This window comes from Lagopus leucura, unplaced genomic scaffold, assembly GCF_019238085.1.
Source record: "Lagopus leucura isolate 7727_CA_CO unplaced genomic scaffold, USGS_WTPT01 Super-Scaffold_100001, whole genome shotgun sequence".
Classification (NCBI taxonomy): domain Eukaryota; kingdom Metazoa; phylum Chordata; class Aves; order Galliformes; family Phasianidae; genus Lagopus; species Lagopus leucura.
Window position 1 is genome coordinate 60,458,615 of NW_024962262.1, and position 21,153 is coordinate 60,479,767.

Consider the following 21,153-nt stretch of genomic DNA (forward strand, 5'->3'; position numbering starts at 1 on the left):
CCTTACAATGAAGCTAAACTCGTTCATGGATGTGTATATTTATGTAACATACATCATATAAGTTGCATGAACTCCCCATGCTCCTTCCCCAGAGTAGATCCTTCTCAGATCTTTCATCACTCTATGACAAAATCAGTAAAGGTTGAAGTTATGCAGGCTGAACCCCAAGTGAGGTTGGGCACTTGTAAATACAGTGAGAACTATGTAACTCTGTTCAGAGCTGTAAGAGGAACTCCAGTCAACTTGCCCTGTGTGGATTATTTTAGCACCTGTACTGGAGTGGCAATCTTTGTTCAAGGGGACTACTGGCCGAGACTTCTCCATGATACTCTTCCATGGCATTTTTTTCTGTAGTCCTCTTCTCATAAAACTGATAATGCTGTGATAACCCTTTTGAAAAGTTTGTATTCTCCTTTGTTTTTACATCTTGTTTCCCTTTCAGAAATGGAATAGAATAGAACATTAGTGACAATGACAGTGAGAAAAAGGTCTGATTTTAAAAATATGTAAAGCTATGCTACCTTGTCAGTCGCTGGCTCTGCTTTCCTTTTTGTTGTTGACAAGAGGATATGAAACTGGTGGTGGCAGTGTTAAGCAGCACAGAAGTTGGAATGTAAGTGCAAGATAATTTCTGTATCCTGAGATGAACTTGGTTAGCCAAGTTGGGTAACAAAGTCTGAGCACTTTGGGATGCCAGTCTAGCAGTAGGAACTAGTCAGAAGCAAGCATAGTTCTTGTAGAAAGCTGCAAAGTTGGTCTTGTGGGAGGAGGTTAAAAGAAAGTCTTTTAATGGTCAGTGAGAGTGGAGGGATGAGGATCTGGTGGGCAGCAGGTTTAGAAAGTGAGGTGTAGATTGGAAGAAAAGAGCTCATAAGAAAAAGGGAAAAAAATCCATTATAGCTTTCATAGGAGAGTGTTTAATTATCTCCAGCACAAAACAGCATTTCAGTCCTAATCATTTCCCATGCAAGAAGAAAATGAGGTAGATAAGCATCACCTTTATTGTTACTTTTGATGACAAAGATTAAGAAACTTACAGATGTTTCTAATTATCTGGAACTATAAGGGGCCTAACCTAGGAACTCAAAGGAAAAAAAAAAAAAGAAAAAAAAAAGGCTATATTTTTTTGTTTTGTTTTGTTTTGTTTTATTTTTTGTTTCAGAGAGCTGTGTTTGGACAGATACCAAACCTAAGCTGTAATCAGCAACTCAAGCTCTTGGTTGTGAAAGGTAAACTGTCCATCCATTAAAGTTTTATTTTCCACGAGAGGCAGATCAATAGCTGAATAATTGATTGGCTGACTAATTGAGAAGCTGAATTATTGAAGATTTTAAATGTGAATTTCTTAGCATGAGCTGGTTAGAGCCTGGGATAAGTGCCAGGAGAAGCTTAAGGTACATGAATGGAAGTAATTAGGTAGAGCTAGTCAGTACCCTTTACTGAAGATAAGATTATGCATGTCAGCTCTTGTTCTATGTATCCTCAACCTGTTATTTCTAAAAGTAATAACCAGTTGTTTTTTTTTTTTTTTTTCCCTCACTGGGATCCTAGCTTTCCATATCCCCATACGTCCTGCTTCTAATACCTCTTGGCAAAAAAAAAGCTTAACTGTTAACTGAATGTTATGATGCCGTTCAAAATTGTAAAAGGTGTCAGGCTGTGATTTTGCAACAGCTTTGCTCTTTTGTGACTTGATTGAATCCAGCAAGATTGGATTTAAATCAAATTGCTCCTGTGCTGTTGGTTGGAAAAAGCTTAAGTGAAGCATTACAGTGTTTTTCCTATCCATTCTGTTTGTTATTTATGTTAGGAAATGAGTATCTTGATGTTTGATTATATTTTTAAGGTACAATCTGCTGCTAGGGGCTGAACAAAGCTTTTGGAATGGAGATGGGAGAAATTTTATAAGTGCATTTTATGCTTAGGTTTTTGTAACCCAAGGCCTGACCACCATTCCCAGCTGGATATCCTAGCAGAAAGTGAAGGGGAGGGACTGTAGATGAAAGCATGTATATTCTGGGCAACCTTTATGCAAGTTTTTTTAGAACTTCTTCACGAACACGCTTTAATGCCTGTTTTACCCACATGAATTAGAGAGAAATTTACTGGTCTCGCTTGTATTTGGGTCAGCTCGTGTTTTCCACTATAAAGGCAGTTCTTTCTTTGGGAGTTCCTGAAGATGGCTGTTTATAGCAGAACTTTGATGATCAGCAGAGGGATTTTCTGTTTTAAAAGTCATTGTTTCTTGCTTCTCTCAAAAATATCTGTATCTAGTGAAAGTAATTGAATGGTATGCTACGAACAGTGAAAATGATAAACCAACACACATATACAGATGCACACACAAATTAATAAAAGGATATTCTTTGTAAACTTCAGCAGTAAACAGTTAGGAAATGGAATATTTACGATGTCAAACAGTGCACTAGGAGAGGAAAGACGTGTGAGACAGCATTTGTTGCTTGATTGTTATTTAATTCACCTGGCAAAAATAAAAACCCATAAAAAAACTAAGACTTGGCTGTGTCCTCAAAGAATAAATATGAATTCTTAAAGTAAAGGAGATACTGATACACTCAAAAACATATCAAAACAGTGAATTTGTGAAGTAGTGCAGTTTTCCTTGTTTTAGTTAGTGATATAGGCATAGTGATATAGGCATAGTAACAGGTTATTTGCTGGACTAACAAGTTTGTTAATTAAAGCTTGTGTAAAGTGAATAATTTTGTAAAATCAATTTCTATATTGCGCAGGTTTCCCTCTGAGAGCTTTCTAATTAGGGGATTAGAGACTAAAGAAAGAGTAATTGGGAACTGAATTGTATTGGGAGGGGTAATAAATGTAATGGGAAGTCATAGTTTGTTTGGGAATGGTCTTAAATGGAATTTTTGCTATATTAGATAAGGGATCATGAAATCCCCATTTAATATCCTATGAGGGAACTTAACACAGTGTCAAATGCATAGTAGCTTTTGACATCAAGAAGTTTCTTTGTTGACTGTATTTATGATGTGAAGCTCTTTCCTATTTGGACTGAAGATACATAATTCTTTCTCCTCATCAAGGTCCAGAGTGCTGTTTCTTGGTGAGGGGTGAACAAATAGAAAGCATTCACCTGGGTGCTATGGTACCTCCTGATTTTTGAGTATTGTTATATAGCTCCTGTCTGTTATCTTGTGAAACTGCAACTTTATCTAAAAAATGCAGGGCACGCTGCAAATGAAAAGTGTTCCATAATCTCATTCTGAGAGCAGTGAGAGATAATGACTGAAGGGAACTGAGATGCTTTTCAAAGCATCAAAGGATGCTTTTAAGTTAGAACTGGAAGTTTTGTGGGGCTCTTTTTATTTTTCTGTATTGATACGGTGCACTGCACAGCAAATTGTAGGCCTGTTAGCCTCACCTCTGTCCCTGGAAAGGTGAAAGAACAGCTTGTGCTGGATGCCATCTCCAGACAACTGGGAGAAAAGGATGTTATCAGGAGTAGTCAGCACGGGTTCACCAGGGGGAGGTAGTGCTTGACCAACCTGGTAGCCTTCTATGATGTTGTCTCTGGCTGGGTGGATGGGGGGAGAGCAGTGGATGTAGTCTACCTTGATTTCAGCAAGGCATTTGGTACTGTCCCCCACGACATCCTTATAACAAAGCTGAGGAAGTGTGGGATAGATGAGTGGACAGTGAGGTGGGTTGAGAACTGGCTGACTGGCAGAGCGCAGAGGGTCGTTGTTGGCGGTGCAGAGTCCGGTTGGAGGCCTGTAACTAGCGGTGTTCCTCAGGGGTCGGTGCTGGGTCCGGTCTTGTTCAACATCTTCATCAATGACCTTGATGAGGGGATAGTGGCCACCCTCAGCAAGTTTGCTGATGATACGAAGTTGGGAGGATTGGCTGGCACGCCTGAAGGCTGTGCTGCCATTCAGCAAGACCTGGATAGGCTGGAGAGCTGGGCAGAAAAAAACCGGATGAGGTTTAACAAAAGCAAGTGTAGAGTCTTGCATCTGGGGAGGAATAATTCCATGCACAGGTTGGGGGATGACCTGCTGGAGGGGAGCTCTGCAGAGAGGGACCTGGGTGTCCTGGTGGACGACAGGTTGACCATGAGCCAGCAGTGTGCCCTTGTGGCCAAAAAGGCCAATGGCATCCTGGGGTGCATTAAAAAGAGCATGTCCAGCAGGTCGAGGGAGGTGATCCTCCCTCTCTACTCTGCCCTGGTAAGGCCTCACCTGGAGTACTGTGTCCAGTTCTGGGCTCCCCAGTACAAAAAAGACAGGGATCTCTTGGAAAGAGTCCAGCGGAGGGCCACAAAGATGGTGAAGGGCCTGGAGCATCTCTCCTATGAAGAAAGGCTGAGTGAACTGGGTCTGTTCAGCCTTGAGAAAAGAAGACTAAGGGGGGACCTGATCCAGGTTTATAAATATCTAAGGTGTGGGGGCCATAGTGGTGAGGCCAGTCTCTTTTCAGTGGTGAGTGGAGACAGGACAAGGGGAAATGGCTGGAAACTGCAGCATAGGAAGTTCCGCACAAACATGCGCAAGAACTTCTTTACAGTGAGGTGACGGAGCACTGGAACAGGCTGCCCAGGGAGGTGGTGGAGTCTCCTTCTCTGGAGATGTTCAAGACCTGCCTGGATGCCTACCTGTGCGACCTGCTGTAGGGAACCTGCTTTGGCAGGGGGTTGGACTCGATGATCTCTGGAGGTCCCTTCCAACCCCTACAATTCTGTGATTCTGTGAGTGACTTGATTGTAGATGCTACTGCAGTAATGGTGATGGTGCTAATAATGATAGCAGAAGCCCAAGAGTGACTCTGAGTTGGAATTTCTGCTCATTTTCTGTGACTGTGTTCCTGAACAATCAACCAAATTGCTATGAAGTAGATTTTATGAAGCCTCCAATGTATATTTTTTCCAGTTTTCTCCCTTCTAAAAAGCACAATAAAAACTACATAAATACTTACTAAAACTAAGAATTCCTGCTAGCTAGATATATTTGTAGAAAATGTTTGACTTGTACAGTTTTACAATTTCCCTTTCTGGTTGGCAAAATTATTGTGTGGCTTCCCTTCATGGAGTTTTGGCACAGGACAGAGTAAGATAAGTGTGAAAGACATGGCAGTTTTTTTTTTTTCTCTGGGCTAACACATACTGGGGTGCCCTGTATGCTAGGCATGGATTTGTGAAAAGCAAAAGTTTTGGTTGGAAAGGACCTTAAAATTTTTCTAATTCCAACCTCCCTTCAAACTGTATAACACAGTTTGTGTTCCACTGTTGTACATAAAGGCATTTTAGTGAAGAAGAATTCTAGAATGGAGTACGGATAGCTAGTCTTCTTGTAGCCAGCCTTGTTTCAGTTCAATATTTGTGCCTGTCCTCTTCAATATCTTTACTGATGACTTGGATGAGGGCATTGAGTGCACCCTCAGTAAGTTTGCAGATGACACCAAGTTGGAAGTGTCGATCTGCCTTGGGGTAGCGAGTCCCTACAGAGGGATCTGGACAGGTTGGATAGCTGGGCTGAAGCCAATGGGATGAGGTTCAACAAGGCCAAATGCTGGTTCTGCACTTTAGCGATAACAACCCCAGGCAATGCTACAGGCTTGGAGCAGAGTGGCTGGAAGACTGTGTAGAGGAAATGGGCCTGGAGGTATTGATTGATGCTCAGCTGAACGTGAGCCAGCAGTGTGCCCGGGTGGCCAAGAAGGCCAAGGGCAGCCTGGCTTGCATAGAAACAGTGATGCCAGCGGGAACAGGGCAGTGATTGTCCCCCTGTACTCAGCTCTGGTGAGGCCATGCCTCGAGTTCTGTGTCCAGTTTTGGGCCCCTCACTGCAAGAAAGACATTGAGGCCCTGGAGCGGGTTCAAAGAAGGGCGACAAAGCTGGTGAGGGGTCTGGAACACAGGCCATATGAGGAGAGGCTGAAGGAGCTGGAAATGTTCAGTTTGGAGAAGAGAAGGCTTAGGGGAGGCCTCATTGCTCTCTATAACTACCTGAAAGGAGGCTGTAGTGAGCTGGGAGTCGGCCTCTTCTCTCGTGTAACTGGTGATAGGACCAGAGGGAATGGCTTCAAGCTGTGCCAGGGGAGATTCAGGCTGGACGTTAGGAAATACTGCTTGGAAATGGGCTGCCCAGGGAGGTGCTGGAGTCACCGACCCTGGAAGTGTTCAAGGAACGTTTGGATGTTGAGTTGAGGGACATGGTTTAGTGAGAACTGTTGGTGATAGGTGGATGATTGGACTGGATGATTTTATGGGTCTTTTCCAACTTTGGTGTTTCTGTGATTCTGTGGTTTTCAGGTACAAAAATCCTGTGAAGAACAGTAGGGGAAATCTCTCTTGTACCATTTGTGCATATGTTATGAGTCTTTTTCTATCTTGTATTTCACTGTGAAATTCTATGATCTTAATATAGAATAGAGAATATTAATCAGCAGTAATGCCTTTCATTATCAAAAGACATTCTGCTAGTAAGCTTTGTAGTTTTGGAAAGGTTTATGTTTCATTCTGAGACTGATTTAATAGTCTCTCAAGTAGGGAGGTCATGTCACATTAAAACTACAAATTGTTATATTAAGATTTATGTAGGTAGCTTTGTTCATAAATCTCAAAACCAGACGCTTTTGGTGAAAACTGTGCTATTGGGATAAAGGCTGCAACTGGTAAGGACAGAAATGTTTTCCTAGAAATGTTTTTGTTCAATTCTTTGGAATTCCAGTCATTCGTGCCCCCTTCCTCAAACAGTAGGAAAAATTAGATGCCCCAGACATCTATAAATTCTCATGCATTATAGACTCCCTGTACCTTGCTCTGCTCTTGCTGTAGGCCTCAAGACACAACTAAATGTGAGGATTTTCTTCACTGGCAGAAGTCATTAAACTGCATTTCATTTGCAATTTGGTAGAACACTGTCCCTTCCATTCATCTGTCCGTGGGCATCATCATGGGCCTCTGACAGTTCTTCTCTGGTATTTATGAAAATAGACCAAAAAATCACTTTTGTGCATGTGCAATCTTTCAGATAGCAAGAATGAATTCTTATTGGGTTCAAGGTTTTGCGTTTTTCTTTCATTCCAATGCTTGTTGTTTCTAGTGCATGACAAAAAAATGACAAAAACCTTCCAAATGCTGTTTGGAAACAGCTGTGATTTTGCTTTTTGGTTTACAGCCAGGGCCATTTAATGGAGGAAGATTTCTTACATTCCACTAGTTGCTCTCTCTTGGTCTATGCTGGCTTTAAAACACTTTCCTGATGATGCCTCCATATGTGTGTGAAACGTTTTGATTTCAACAAGATCACCAAACAGTTCTGCTCAATTTAGGCCCTAGGAAAGATGACTTACTATGCTGAAAAACAAATTCATGGAGGTGAGACATGTTTTTATTGTTTTGCAAGGCAAAGCCATGTCCTCTGCCAGGAATAGTCTCAGTATTTCTGAAAAGGTAAAATCTCTCATTAAGGTGAAACGTAAATATATGAATGAAAAAAGTCACAGGGTAAAAGAAGGACAAGGAAAAGGTCTGGATCAAAACTGCTTTGTTACTGCTACTTTAAATGCACTGTTTCTAGAAGCCTGCCAGAAGTGCAAATTAGTCTGCAAGTGCCTGTTGAAGTACAAGTCTATTACTTGAAATATTTAATTATCAGTATTACCAATTGACAGTATCCATATCAGTATCCAATTGACGCCTAGTCACAGAATTGTAGGGGTTGGAAGGGACCTCTAGAGATCATCGAGTCCAACCCCCTGCCAAAGCAGGTTCCCTACAGCAGGTCACACAGGTAGGCATCCAGGCAGGTCTTGAACATCTCCAGAGAAGGAGACTCCACCACCTCCCTGGGCAGCCTGTTCCAGTGCTCCGTCACCTCACTGTAAAGAAGTTCTTGCGCATGTTTGTGCGGAACTTCCTATGCTGCAGTTTCCATCTGTTTCCCCTTGTCCTGTCTCCACTCACCACTGAAAAGAGCCTGGCCTCGCCATTCTGCCCCCCCCACCTCAGATATTTATAAACCTGGATCAGGTCCCCTCTCAGTCTCCTTTTCTCAAGGCTGAACAGACCCAGTTCACTCAGCCTTTCTTCATAGGAGAGATGCTCCAGGCCCTTCACCATCTTTGTGGCCCTCCGCTGGACTCTTTCCAAGAGATCCCTGTCTTTTTTGTACTGGGGAGCCCAGAACTGGACACAGTACTCCATTTTAGTGCTCCATTTTAAATCATTTTAGTTAAAGTATATTTGTCAGATTAACAATGAAAATACTTCGACATGCTGGAATGCAGATCTAGACCTGAATTACAGGATAAAATATTTGGACTGGAAACTGCAATATTTCAGTATTTCTAAGTAATAAAAAAGTGATTGAAGTATGTTCCTATATTTCACAGAACAGCCATATAATGATATTTCTGTCCTGGAAAAAGGTATTACAGAACTACTGTTCTTTGAATCAGACATAAAAATCATCAGACTGTAAAAAATGATGTCACATCATAATATGTACCTGAGAGCATCTCCCATGCTGATGTAGGATTATTAAATACTTCATAGACTTTGTAGCTTTGCTCGGTGTTTAGACATGACAAGTTTCTCTTGCACCCTTGATGTTATGGAGCTTTAATCCTACAGACGTTCTGTAGGCAGAGCTGTGAGTTGAATTCCAGTATCTAAACATGCTTGTGCTATCTTTGAACACAGCAGCTCAGGTACTGGTAACTATCTACATCTTGGAATAGGATACCTGCCAGAGGGCTGCTAGGTACGCTGTGGTGTGCCTTGTGCAGCCACAGCTATAATGCTGCTGTAGAGCTATTTGCAGAGTGAGGTCTATTTCCATCGTTTGGCTGTCACAGCAGTGGCTGCAGTCTATTCCTGTCATTTATGAACAGAAATTTTGGAATAGGTTTTTGCTAAAATAGACAAAATCATTAAGATATCTTTCCCCCATATATTGTAATCCTTTCAGTACACCAAATGCATCTCAACTGTGATGAGCTTGCTTTTTTTTTTTTTTTTTAATAAATATTGTCAGTGAAGTAGGACATAGAGCAGGAGTTCTGAATGAATCCTGTGTAAGGGTACAGAGAAGGAGGAAATGAGAAGAAATGAGCTTACTAAAACTCATACCACTGACATCTGCATATACTAGATTTGTATTTTAATGCTCATTTATATATGCTTATTTGACAAGACATGGAATGCATCATTTAAGTTTTTACTAGTTGTATCATTCCACAGCCATTGACAGAGGAGTTTTCTATTTCTTGCACTGCTCTTAGGAGAAAGTCTTTCTGTTCTTTATATGCAGGAAAGCTACAGCTTTCTTCTAAAAGCTAATAGCTATATCTGGTTTTGTTCTTAGAAATTCAAGTTCCCCCAGGCTTTCCTCAGAGAGTCTTTTCTGTTGCTGGGTATGCCCTGTGCTTCAGTCTTTAGACAGAAGTGATGGCATTTTGTATGTTTAATATATCATATTATCAAACAGGATGATTGACTTTCAACACCATATGGTGAAATGGAGTCACTGGGTTGTATGAAGGGCAAAGTAATGCTTGCTAACATGGTCTGGTGTGGTGAATATATAGGACGAGCAGTAGAGCAGCTCCTTCTGGCTCTATTAAACTCTGTAACTCTGCTTGCCTAAAGCTTCTCTTGTGTCAATTTCCTTGAAAATGTGCAGTGAATTGATGGCATCGCTCAGAACGAATCAGCAGCTATAAGTTGGCTGCTCCCAGAAGAGCTCATGCATTAGGCTTCATGCTAATGAGAGAGCTTGGCTGAAGATCCTTGGCTCCTGGTAGAGGTCTTTTCTCTCCTCTGCTCTCTCCTGGGAAGGAAAAAAAGAAACAGTGTAGGAATGTAAATGTACAGGGATGCTAAAAGTAAAGTGGGTAACTCATTTTTTGTAGAGCTATGCATATCACCCTTAATTAGGCCAGAAGTGTCTGCTCACCTTGGTGGCACTCCAGGGGTTGAAGGTGATACAGTCTTTCAGACTCTCTGTAGTAATTATAATTTTTCTGAGATTAGGCTTTTCTGGATTTCAGACTCTCGGGCTTAGCCTGAGAATTTTTTATTTAAATAATCTTTTATTGTCAGAAAGCTTTCACGTGCTACCTTTTAAAAAAAGTTGTTGAAAGACATATTTTCAAATTATCATAGAATCATAGAATTTCTCAGGTTAGAAAAGACCTCAGAGATCATCAAGTCCAACTGCAATCTAACCATACTACCTGAACTGGCAACCCTTCACTAGATCGTGTCCCTGAGCACCACATCCAAGTGGGTTTTAAACATATCCAGAGGTGATGACTTGACCACCTCTCTGGGAAGCCTATTCCAGTGCTTAACAACCCTTTCTGTGAAGAAGTTTTTCCTGATATCCAACTTAAACCTCCCCTGATGCAACTTGAGGCCATTTCCCCTCATCCTGTCACCAGCAAGAATTATGTCTGAACAGGTCTTCTTTACAGACATCAGATTTGTATGCAATAGTAATTGTGTCATAATGCCAGAGAAAGTACCGCTGTGATATATATAAGCATCTTCTACTAAATTTCAAATATTTAGCATTCTATATACTACCATAAATGAAATATAATTTGAGTTCATTAAGGTGTATAAAATTGATAGAATCACAGAATGTTTTCTGTCAGAAGGTATCTCTGGAAGTCATCTGGTCATCTCCTTCTGGTCACAAGTTTCATGCTTCAATTTCTTCTTTGACTGCCTATCTATAGAAAAAACTATGGCCAGTTCATGTTTCAGAACATCTTCCAGAAATTACATAGCGTGGGATTCATCTCAGCTAACTTTTACCATCTATAATATTGAACTCTGCCCTGAACTTGTTCTCTCTGAGCTCTCTTTATCGTCAGTGCAAATAAATAGGTATTTTTGGGACAGGGCTTGTGTTGATGTACATTAGATATTGATTGTGGTCTGAAATGACTCATGTTGGAGAAATTATTCTCTGGATAATATCAAAGGAGATTAGGTTACTCCCTCAGATAGACATCCAGTCCTTGTCACATCACTAGTCTCTATGGAGCAACATGACATACCTTTCACATCTTTTATCAACTTTCTTGCCCATTTCTGGGTGCTTTCAAGGACCTGAACATTGTTTTTGAATTGCAGTGACCAGATCTGCATGCAGTAATCAAGATGTGGCTGCTGTAGGGCTAAATACAGTGGGAGGATCAGCTCTTCTGACTGAATTTCTGTGCTGTGTTTGATGCATCCCAAAATGTGGTTTGTGGCTACCAAGGCCATGTTGAATCTACTGTCACCAGCATGCACTGAGATCTCTTTCTTCTAAGCTACTCCCCAGCCACTCATCTTCTGGTCTGTACCTGTGTCAGGCATTGATTGCTTCATCCCAGTTTCGGAACCTGGCATTTACCTTTGTTGAACTTGGTGCTGTTGATCATGGCCCAGTGCTCCCAGCTATCTTGATCCCTCTACAAGGTCTCTCATTCCTCTGGAGAATCAGCAGCATCTCCCCAATTTGTTTCCAAGTTCTTATTTATGCCCATGTTATGCTAACTTGTAAACTGTAGTTTTGGCCCAGTTAAACTGCATGTGTTGTTGGTCCATCTGATGTAGAAGAACTGAAATCGACTTGAAGGCTTTTCGTGTTTATTTATTTAGCTGAAGGTTATGTGGTTTCAAAATGGCATCCGTAGAAATCTGTGCTCGTTTGTGCTCTAGAAGGAGGATATTTGCACCCTGAACATCATGCCTCACAACTTACATCATGCAAACAAACAGTGTGGCAACAGTTGTAAGTTTCATAGCTAAAACTTGTCAGATTTCCCATCACACTGTTGTACAGGACTTTGTTCCTGTGTGCTACCTGATTGTTGTCTGTGTTATAGCAGTCTTTGTTTGTTAGAGGCAAGTGGCTGTGCTCCTTTCTTTCCAAGCAGACAGAGTTCGCAGTACAGAGAGCTTTTACCCAAAAAACTAGGTAAGACTTTAGCTGTGAATCTTTGTCATTAAATGATAATGAAACTCAGTGCTCTTGGGATCTCTCCCATTGTTTCCCACTCCTTCTCTCTGAGTTCTGATTTGTAAAGAGAATCTGTCAAGGAAGCCCTGATCCTCATCAGCACAAAGTGTCACCTTTTGTATTGCTGTCTGCTAGATTTATACCAGGGAACCTTGTGGAATCTGTTCTCATATCTTCATGGTAAATAATTTTTTCACTTCTCATGAAATGAACGATGACTTGTTTTCATTTGGAGATTGTGAATGTAAGATTTAAATTCAAACTACAGAAAATGAAGTAGGAAAGATGACTAAGTAAAACTACTTCAGAGATAGACAACCTTTATTGTTATCTGGAGTCTGACATGAAATATTGTGCTTTGTTAGCACTCATTTTTGTATTTATATTTTTTACCTATAGCTAGATAACTGCTCAGACTCTCGTCCAGACTGACCTTGAGTGTCTCCAGATGGCATTCACCACCTCTCTGGGCAACCTGATAGATAATAACCTACCTTTCAAAGTAAAACCTAAAGTAACAGCCAATGCTCTCCTGTTTTTTTGGTCTAGCAACAAGGAAGGAATGTTGTTAAATTGAAATGCTGGATGAGAGGAAAGTTCTGCCAAGAGACAGTCAAGTTGAAGATGGACAGAATGCGTTGGGGACTCTACAACGCAGATATAAATGCAAAGGTTGTAAAAAAAAAAATAATTTCTATATATATACACTCACAGGGTGTTTAAAAAAATATGACATTAAGTAGTAAAGCAGAGTACCCTGCTGTAATTAGAGAAATAGAAATGTATGTAAAAAAGGAGAAAATTACACAAGTCCATTACTCAGTGTAAGTTCATGAATGTAAAGTATCTAGTAGGTTCTACTGTAGAGAGATCTTTATGGTACAATTTACTTTTCAAAACTCATTCCATTTTATTTTGATAAATATTCTTGGTATGTGAACACCCTTCTGTTTTTCCAGAAACCTTCCTAAAATGTTGAAAATAAAAAGCTTGAACATGCAGCTAAATTGCTTGTAGGAATTCTTTTGGGGTTGAAACTTGATATCTACATTCTTAATGTAATAAATTACTTAATGTCTTTTGTTCTACAATATGAACAGAAAAATATAAAAAAAACACACACAAAAATCCCCAAGAAAACAGAACGAAAAGCGCAGACCATAAAAGAAGAAAGGAAGTAAACAGAAAATAATAAATCTGAATTATTTATTGAAAATCTGTCAGTTGATTGTCCAACATACAGAGCATATTATCAATAGATCTGATCTATTATTATATCTCATATCACTGTGAGAATGTAGGAATCCATGATCATCAGAAGAGATTTTATGTCCTGAAAAAAATAACATATTCTACAATACTGAAGGAAAATATGGAGTATTACAAAATCTGATGATAAAAATGCTACTTGTTATTTTAAAAAGGGTTTTTGGCAGTTGGTATTTCTAAGAGAAGGTGATTCATTTTTCTCTACGGGAGTTAGAGTGGCTTTCCAATATGATAATGTCTGATTTTTTTCCTCCTGTGGTTTCTGTAAAAAGCTATAGGTCAGTTCTTGTAGTGGAGAGGCAACATTGGTCTGCGATTTTTTTTTTTTGTATGTGCAATTAAAAAGTCTTAAGTTTGTTTTAGTTGAGAATCTCAAGAACAAAGTTATTAAATCAGGAATTGTGAAGCAGCATGAGGACTGAGGTCTCAAACTCTTGAGGTTGTGATGTCATCAGAATTATTTGAGGCCATATCTATTATGCTGCTGCTTAGGGCTTGAGGCATTGTTTTCAAATAATGTGTAGTGGAGGTGTTGTTTGCAAATGTCGTGGTGGTATTCATTAAGTGGTTGACAAAACTGTGGTAATAATGTCATCAAAGCTCATAGGCCAAAATTGTACTCTGACTTTGGCAGGTTCTCTTTTTAGATGCCTGCTTGAATTATGCTAGATGGGACTTTGTGAGTTATTGAGTGTTTGAGTTTATTAACTATATGCTTGGGTTATTTTTCAGAAATACTGATCACCTATAAGTTTCTGTGAAGGATGCAGCTCTGCAAGTGATGGGGAAACAGCATATTCTCTGAAAGGAAGCCCACAGCAGAAAGAAAACGAACTGTTCTCTGCCAGAAAATTGAACAGCATGCAGAAAGCTCGTGCAAACAAGAATTACTGCAAATATGGGGACAGATGGGCTTGGAAACATGTCCTTAAACTGTCATCCAGAGGGAAAAAGAAATAAACAAAAAAACCCAACAACCTTAACTTGGAGTGCATGTGATTGGGAATGGGAGATTATCGGAGATTTCATGGCTGATATGTTTGTTTTTGGAAAAAGAAAAACTTTAAGCTGTAATTCCTTTTTTTTCCTGTTAGCTCATTGAATTTTTCTTGAACTGCTTGAGCCGAACACAAAGATTTCCCAATTTTTCATTCTACGTGCAGGATACATATCTCATACTTACAATTCTCTTCATCTGGGAGTGACTGGTTGAGAGGAAATTCAATTTCAAAGAGCCATTGACCATCTCTGAATGTAAGCTTTATATCTGCCATTCAGTTACACGCCTCTCCCAGGTATCTACTTGGACAACCCAAGATGCACTGTAGAATATGGCATCTTTTATTCTTGCGATTACCCTTAGCTCTTATCCCATGCATTTTGATACCATCCCCAGTCTGTGGTGGAGTATCTATAGGAATTCCTGCCAGATAGCAATATATAACAAAAGCAACATACTGTTGTGTATGTATATTATGCCATTATGCAACCATTGTGCATAGTTTGTTTGCAAAAAAGCAGTGCACTACAGAACCAAATCCATTAGTGTTTATACTATAATGAAAACAATAGCAAATTTTAAATAAAAAGCAAACAAATAGAAGATGAAAACAAGAGCAAAAAACCCTAAACAATAAAGAGGAAGGGCAAAAAGAATGTTCTTCTGCATTTCCAGGAATTGGGTATGGGTATGAACTGAGCTGAGGCTAGTTCCTGCTGTAGAGCCCATGTTAGTTTTGGCAATAAATAATAGATGTCACTGCTCAGCAAGAACTCATTGACAGTACCTTCTTAGTACTTGATGATGATGAAAACCCAATTTTCTATACTGGAAAAAGATGCTGTTAAGATAGAGATGAAGATATCTTAATAAGTTAAAGTATCTGAGGGCCGAGAGCCAGAAAGGTAATTTCTTATGCTCAGAGCTATACTGTGTGATAGGAGGAAAAAAGAGTGAGAAGCTGCTTTGTGTGAGGGGTATCAAAGGTGCCTTTAGGAGTCATGTTACTTCTTCATATCAGAAGCATCTGCAGAGTGGCAAGCAAATCCATGGCCCATTCCTGGCTCTTTACTTTATGTGCCTCATAAGAGGCAAAGATGCAGAAGACGCTGCAAAGGTAGAGAGGGAGTTATACCTGCCTTACTTGGTAATAAGACCAGTTGGAAATCCTGTGATGGCATTGGTGGGGAAGAACGAGTTGTTAGAGGCTGGGAGATATGAGCTATGGTATTTGATTTGGTGCTGTGTGTGCAGAAAGTACTGAGGGTTACCAGTACAGTTCAGTGCTAAGGCTTCTGACACTGCTTCATGTGTCATTTATCAGGCTCTTTTCTCAGGCTCGCACAAAGTTTTTTGCTCCTTTTTCTATTACTAAGACGGTTAAATTGAAGGCCAGAACACCTTACATACAAACAGAGCTTTCCTGTGTGTTGGCAAAGCCATAATTAGGACTGGGAGCCGTAGGCAGGTTCCACTACTACAATGAACTAGTTGAGTCTCTCCTGCAGCTGAGGGATTTGTGCACCACAACACAGCCTAATGGTCAAACTGTCTGCAGTGTAATTCAGCACAGCACAGGCTTGTGGCTACTGTAGGTGGATCACTAACTCCTTGATGTACAGTCAGCATCACAGCATTCCACCCCTTGATCCTCATACAGCTTGTCTTTCTCAAAGTTGTTGTAAATTGCAGATTATATTGCTAGAATAAGGACTTTTAAAACACTCAGCACAAGGCCTGTATGAGACCCAGTGGAGGAGACATGGCCTATTCAAGATCATTCCACAAAACCAGTCTTTTCTACAAAGCTCCCAATACAGACTACGGACTTTCAAGAAGTCACAAACAGATATCTCTTCAACACTTCTGCCTCAGGATGACTGTGGACTCAGGATGCCTCAGGATGACTTCTGCCTCAGGATGACAGTGGACTGCCCTAGGGCTCACAGATTTTCAGAAAGGTGGCCATTCTTTTCTAGAATTCTAAGAAGCACTGACAATAGATCTCTCATCCCTGATGGCAACCATAAAGCAGCAACCTTCTGTTATTTCACTGGCTTCAGCTTCTGCAGCAGCAGCTCTTGTGTCTCCATGCTGATGGACAGTGTGATTTCCTCTGCACCCCATGCAGAAATGCTCTAGGTATCTAGGGCTGGAAAGGTTGTTTCTAACATCAGGAAAGGCAGCAGTGGTAAAGGAAAGGGTTTAGAAGAGATGTTTGAAGAAACAAAGGCTTTAAAATAGGACTGGGAGAAAAAAGTGCAGCATATGGAAAGGCCATTGAGGCAGGAGAAAGGTGAGGTAGAAGAGTGAATAAGTCAACAAGACCTGATTGCTGGTGGCTCACAGGAAGTACAAGGGTACAGGTGTCATTGCATGTTTATACAGCAAGACAAGCAAATCAGTTTGCTTTGGAACAGAGCTGTTGGTGTTTTGAGAACTTTCTATTAAAGCACATCAGTGGCCTTACTGATAAATTAACTTGTATATTGTAGGAGGTAATTGCTCATGATATGAACACAGAACAAATCATCTGGCTTTATTTCCTCTACGTGATACCTTGTCTGCACACACCAAGCCGCTCTGAAATTTGCATCAGTGTGCAAAGTGTGGGAGTGATGGCTTTTTTTAAAACAGCTCAGCACTGCCCTGCATTAAAATGCTGATGCAGCCACAGCTCGTTTGCCTCGGAAGGGACTTACAGCTGTCTTTCCACACTGCACAGCAACTGAGAGGAGACAAAGGGCTGTAGACTTCAGTTAGAATCCGTGGCAGCAGCTACATTGTACTTTTTAAGTTCTTAGAAAACAGTGTGCAAAGTTTTTCTCATGGGACAGAGGGTATAAAGTGCCATGACCATAGGACTGATTTGCTCCATATTTTTCATCTCAAAAATCCATCTTTGACAAGTGTATGTTTTCTATAAATGATTTTGTGTCAGGGTTTAAATGCTGTGATTTAAAGAAGCACAATTTTATTCTTCGTATTCGTTCTTACATATAAATTATATTTTAATAAAAATGGTCTGCATTTTCACATAAGGCTTCACCTTATGACATCTTAGATGTTTTAGTCAAGCATATATTTCATGTTAACAGTATGGGATAGGGAAACAAGTGAAGCTATCTCCTTTGCAAAAAATGAGAGAACTCTTTTATAGGTATCTCATAGTTTTACGAAGAGGGCTTCATATCTAATCAGATCAAAACCTTTATTCAGAATAACTGAATTAATTTACCAGAGACCTGAATTTTGAAGTAAGAAGAATAATCATGGGTGTAATGTGTACACTTTGACACTGTTGAGGGGAGTGTTTATCCTATTTTTAAATGTTTGTTTTGTCTTTTTTGCTTGTTCTTTATAATGAAGACATTTATTCTAAAAAGAAATATTTTCTCCAGATGGACCTCATCCACCACAGTCCACTTCCAAAACTGCTGGCTTTGTCTATAAGTTGCAAACATACCTTTTATTGAAAACCCACAATAATTTATCTTATAATCTGTTTTTTTTTTTTTTCCCCAGAAAACTTATATTATTTCTCAGAAAACAATCCCATTATTGTCTAAAAGCACAATATCTCTTCAAATGTCTTAATTCTGTTTTTCATCAATAGATTGTTCTCCTGGGAAAGCTACTCGCAGAAGAAAAAACTGCACTGATTCAATGAAACTGTTAATGGAAGTGCAGTTTTACAGCTGGAGATCTCAAAAGTGGCAGGGTGAGTAGGAAGAGCGCTATACTTTTTCCCCAGGTTAAACTCTGTACCTCTGATATATGATGCATCAAATAACTGTTCAATAATTTTTATTCCCATATGCCTTTTTTGAGAAGCAGGGCTGAGGAAAATAGTCCCTTGCTTGAACTATTACTTACTATTGCTTACTATTAAATTTGAATAGGATGTAATGTCCATGGAAGTGGAAAGTGGAGAATGAGGTAGATTCTCTCTACTATGGCACTAAACAGTGCAATAGAACATGAACTTTTGAACATTATCTCTGAAACCAGCCACGCATTTTTTTTTCATCTGTTTTCTGCATAATCCATGTACATTTTCTGCATGTATGCAAGATTTGCAGTTATTTGTTGACAGCCAGCTGAACATGAGCCAGCAGTGTGCCCAGATAGCCAAGAAGGGCAATGGCATTCTGGCTTTTGTCAGAAATAGAGTTGCCTGGAGGAGCAGGGAAGTGATCATCCCTCTGTACTCAGCTCAGTATTTGAGGCTGCACCGCAAATACTTCGTTCAGTTTTGGGAGCCTCACTGCAAGAAAGACATTGAGGCCCTGGAGTGTGTCTGGAGAAAGGCAATAAACTTTGAAAGGTCTGGAGCACAGGTCGTAGGGGGAGTGGCTGAGGGAGCTAGATTGTTCAGTCTGGACAAAGGAGGCTTGGAGGAGACCTTATTACTCTCTACAAATTCCTGAAAGGAGGTTGTGGTGAGGTACTCTTCTACCAGGTACCTGGATAGGATGAGAAAAAATGGCCTGAAGTTGTGTCAGGGTAGGTTCAGATTGGATATTATGAAAAATTTCTTCTCCAAAAGAGTGGTGAGGCAGTGACACAGGCTGCCCAGGGAGGTAGTGGAGTCACCATCTTTGGAGGTGCTCAAGGAATGTGCACATGTGGCACTGAGGGACATGGTTAGTGAGCATGGTGACGGTGGGTTGACAGTTAGACTAGATGATCTAGGTTTTTTTTCCAACTGTAATGATTTCATGACTTATCTTAGTCTATTTTAGTGGATTTTAAACTGCACACTAATGAATTCTTTCCTTTGAAAGGTCTTTTTTAAGAATAGAGAAGCAAGAGCTACTGATAAGGATAGGAGTGACTTGACCTGTCTCCAGATGGAACTCAATTAATTCACAACTGAAATGATATAGCACAGTTGTTTGTGGTAACTGGGTGAAAAGGAGGTAAGAATTTCACATCAGTAAGCTGTGGCCCTTGAGAAATTTATTTTAAGTTGGTTTTAGAGAGTGGAAATTTTTAGCACATGTTTATGTGTTGCTACCCTAACCTGTAGAAGGAAATATGTGGCAAAGATGTTAGCTGAACCAAAGCAAGATGTCTTTATAAAATGAACATATTTTATGATACTGTTAGCTAAACTCTTTCAAAAAGTAGAACCTTGCAAGCAGAGTTTATGTGGCAGTGATTAGAGCTTCACCAAGGATGGGCTTCATAATTTTTCACCCAAAAGAAGTCCATGAATAAGAGGAAGAAAATGATTGACTTAGTTCAAAACATCAACATTCATTAGTTACAAACAGGTGAAATCTGACTTGCTTTTCCACAGGGTTGTTTTGAACACTTATTTATTGCAGATGTTTCTGATGTGGGATATACCAGATTTCAAGGTAATCGTGCTTGCCACTCTATCAAAAATGGACTATTTTGGGATCTCTGAAGTGGAGTTAAAGATTGATAATCAGTTTAAGAAAAATATACTCTTACCTTGTTGGGTTAGAATTTCCTGTGTACGTGCACAAGGGTTACTCATTCTCCTCTTTTTCCCAGAGGCAGTGTGGTGATCAGAGCACTGAAATCTGTGGGGTACTTAGGGATAATATGGTAAGTTCAACATACCTGAAATCAATATTTTTGGCTCTTTGATCACTCCGTACCAGTGTTATACCTTCTAATGCTCTGGGAGTGGTTGGAAGAAGTTTACAGGTTTTGTCAGAAACTTTCCTTTTGCAAAATAAGAAATAATAATAATAATAATTATTATTATCTTGACAGTGTACTCTTTCCCCTAGATGTGCACACTGTGCACCAGATTACAAAGTCCATGCATAGATTATCTTTGGGTACCTACAGTACTGTAGAGTTCCTGTAGGCAGAAAATTTAAAAGTTCTAGCTTTTTGCCATTGCTACCCCACTCACCCAGTAATGATGGAGCACAAATACAAGCAGTTTTGGGAATCTCATTTTTCCTGCTGAATTGTGGCCAGTATTTCAGTTGGAATAATTTAACTCTGGTGTCCTTTGGTTTCATATACGCTGTTGAATTGTTCTGCATGGAGAGAATGTGTCACCCAGCAAGGAAGTAGAGTCTGAGACCTAGAGAAACAGTTGCATTACTCTGTGGTAATGTAACTGGCAAGTTTACAGATGAAAAAGCCAGCCTTTTTCTTACGCTTTTGCATGCTGAGACAGTAACAGCTGCTGGCTGGAAACAGAAATTAGTGTCACAATATGCTTGTATACAAAAATAAGTGTCCCTACTTAGAAGTTTATATTTCCTGTTTTCAGTATGGGGAATACTGTAGAAACTAACATATTTTAGAATGGAAGAAACTTGCCCAGTACAAGACTCTGTATATAATAGTATTTCCTCTCATTGGCATCTAATGGTGATGCAGTGGCACAGGCTGCCCAGGGAGGTGGTGCAGTCACTGTCTCTGGAGGTGTTTGAGAACTGTACAGATGTGGCACTGAGGGACGTGGTCAGTGGTCATGGTGTGATGGGTTGGTGGTTGGACTAGGCAATCTTAGAGGTCTTTTCCAACCGTAATGATTCTATGGTTGCATGATTCTAATATGTTGAGTTTGTTATTCAAAACAAATTAGCGGCAACTGAAATAAGTTAATGCCAGCATATAGGATCTTTGCCACAACCTGAACTCGTTTACTTGAGGAGTTTTGTTGCTTTAAGCTGAGAATAGAAACCTAAAGGCTGTATTAAGGCTTGTCTTTGGTTGCAATGCCATGGGATTTGTGCTGTTCAGTTTTACACTACTGCCCATAATTCTGTGGATTCTGACTGTTCTGAGCTTTAGAAATAGGCACATGCTGAGTTTTTAAAATATTCAAAATATTCAGGCCTAGACTGAATTTTCAGGTAATGAATTTCCTGATCAGACTCAGAAAAT

The 21,153-nt window shown here is 40.0% G+C and overlaps 1 long non-coding RNA gene across 1 annotated transcript in view; it reads left to right on the forward strand.

Annotated features, from left to right (window-relative positions):
* The window catches only part of LOC122178278, a 55,190-nt gene extending 40,889 nt beyond the window's left edge, over window positions 1-14,301 (forward strand). Inside the window, exon 4 of the long non-coding RNA XR_006178266.1 lies at window positions 14,001-14,301. This is a non-coding gene — a long non-coding RNA (uncharacterized LOC122178278). The remainder of the gene's footprint in view (window positions 1-14,000) is intronic.
* The last annotated feature ends 6,852 nt before the right edge of the window (window positions 14,302-21,153 follow it).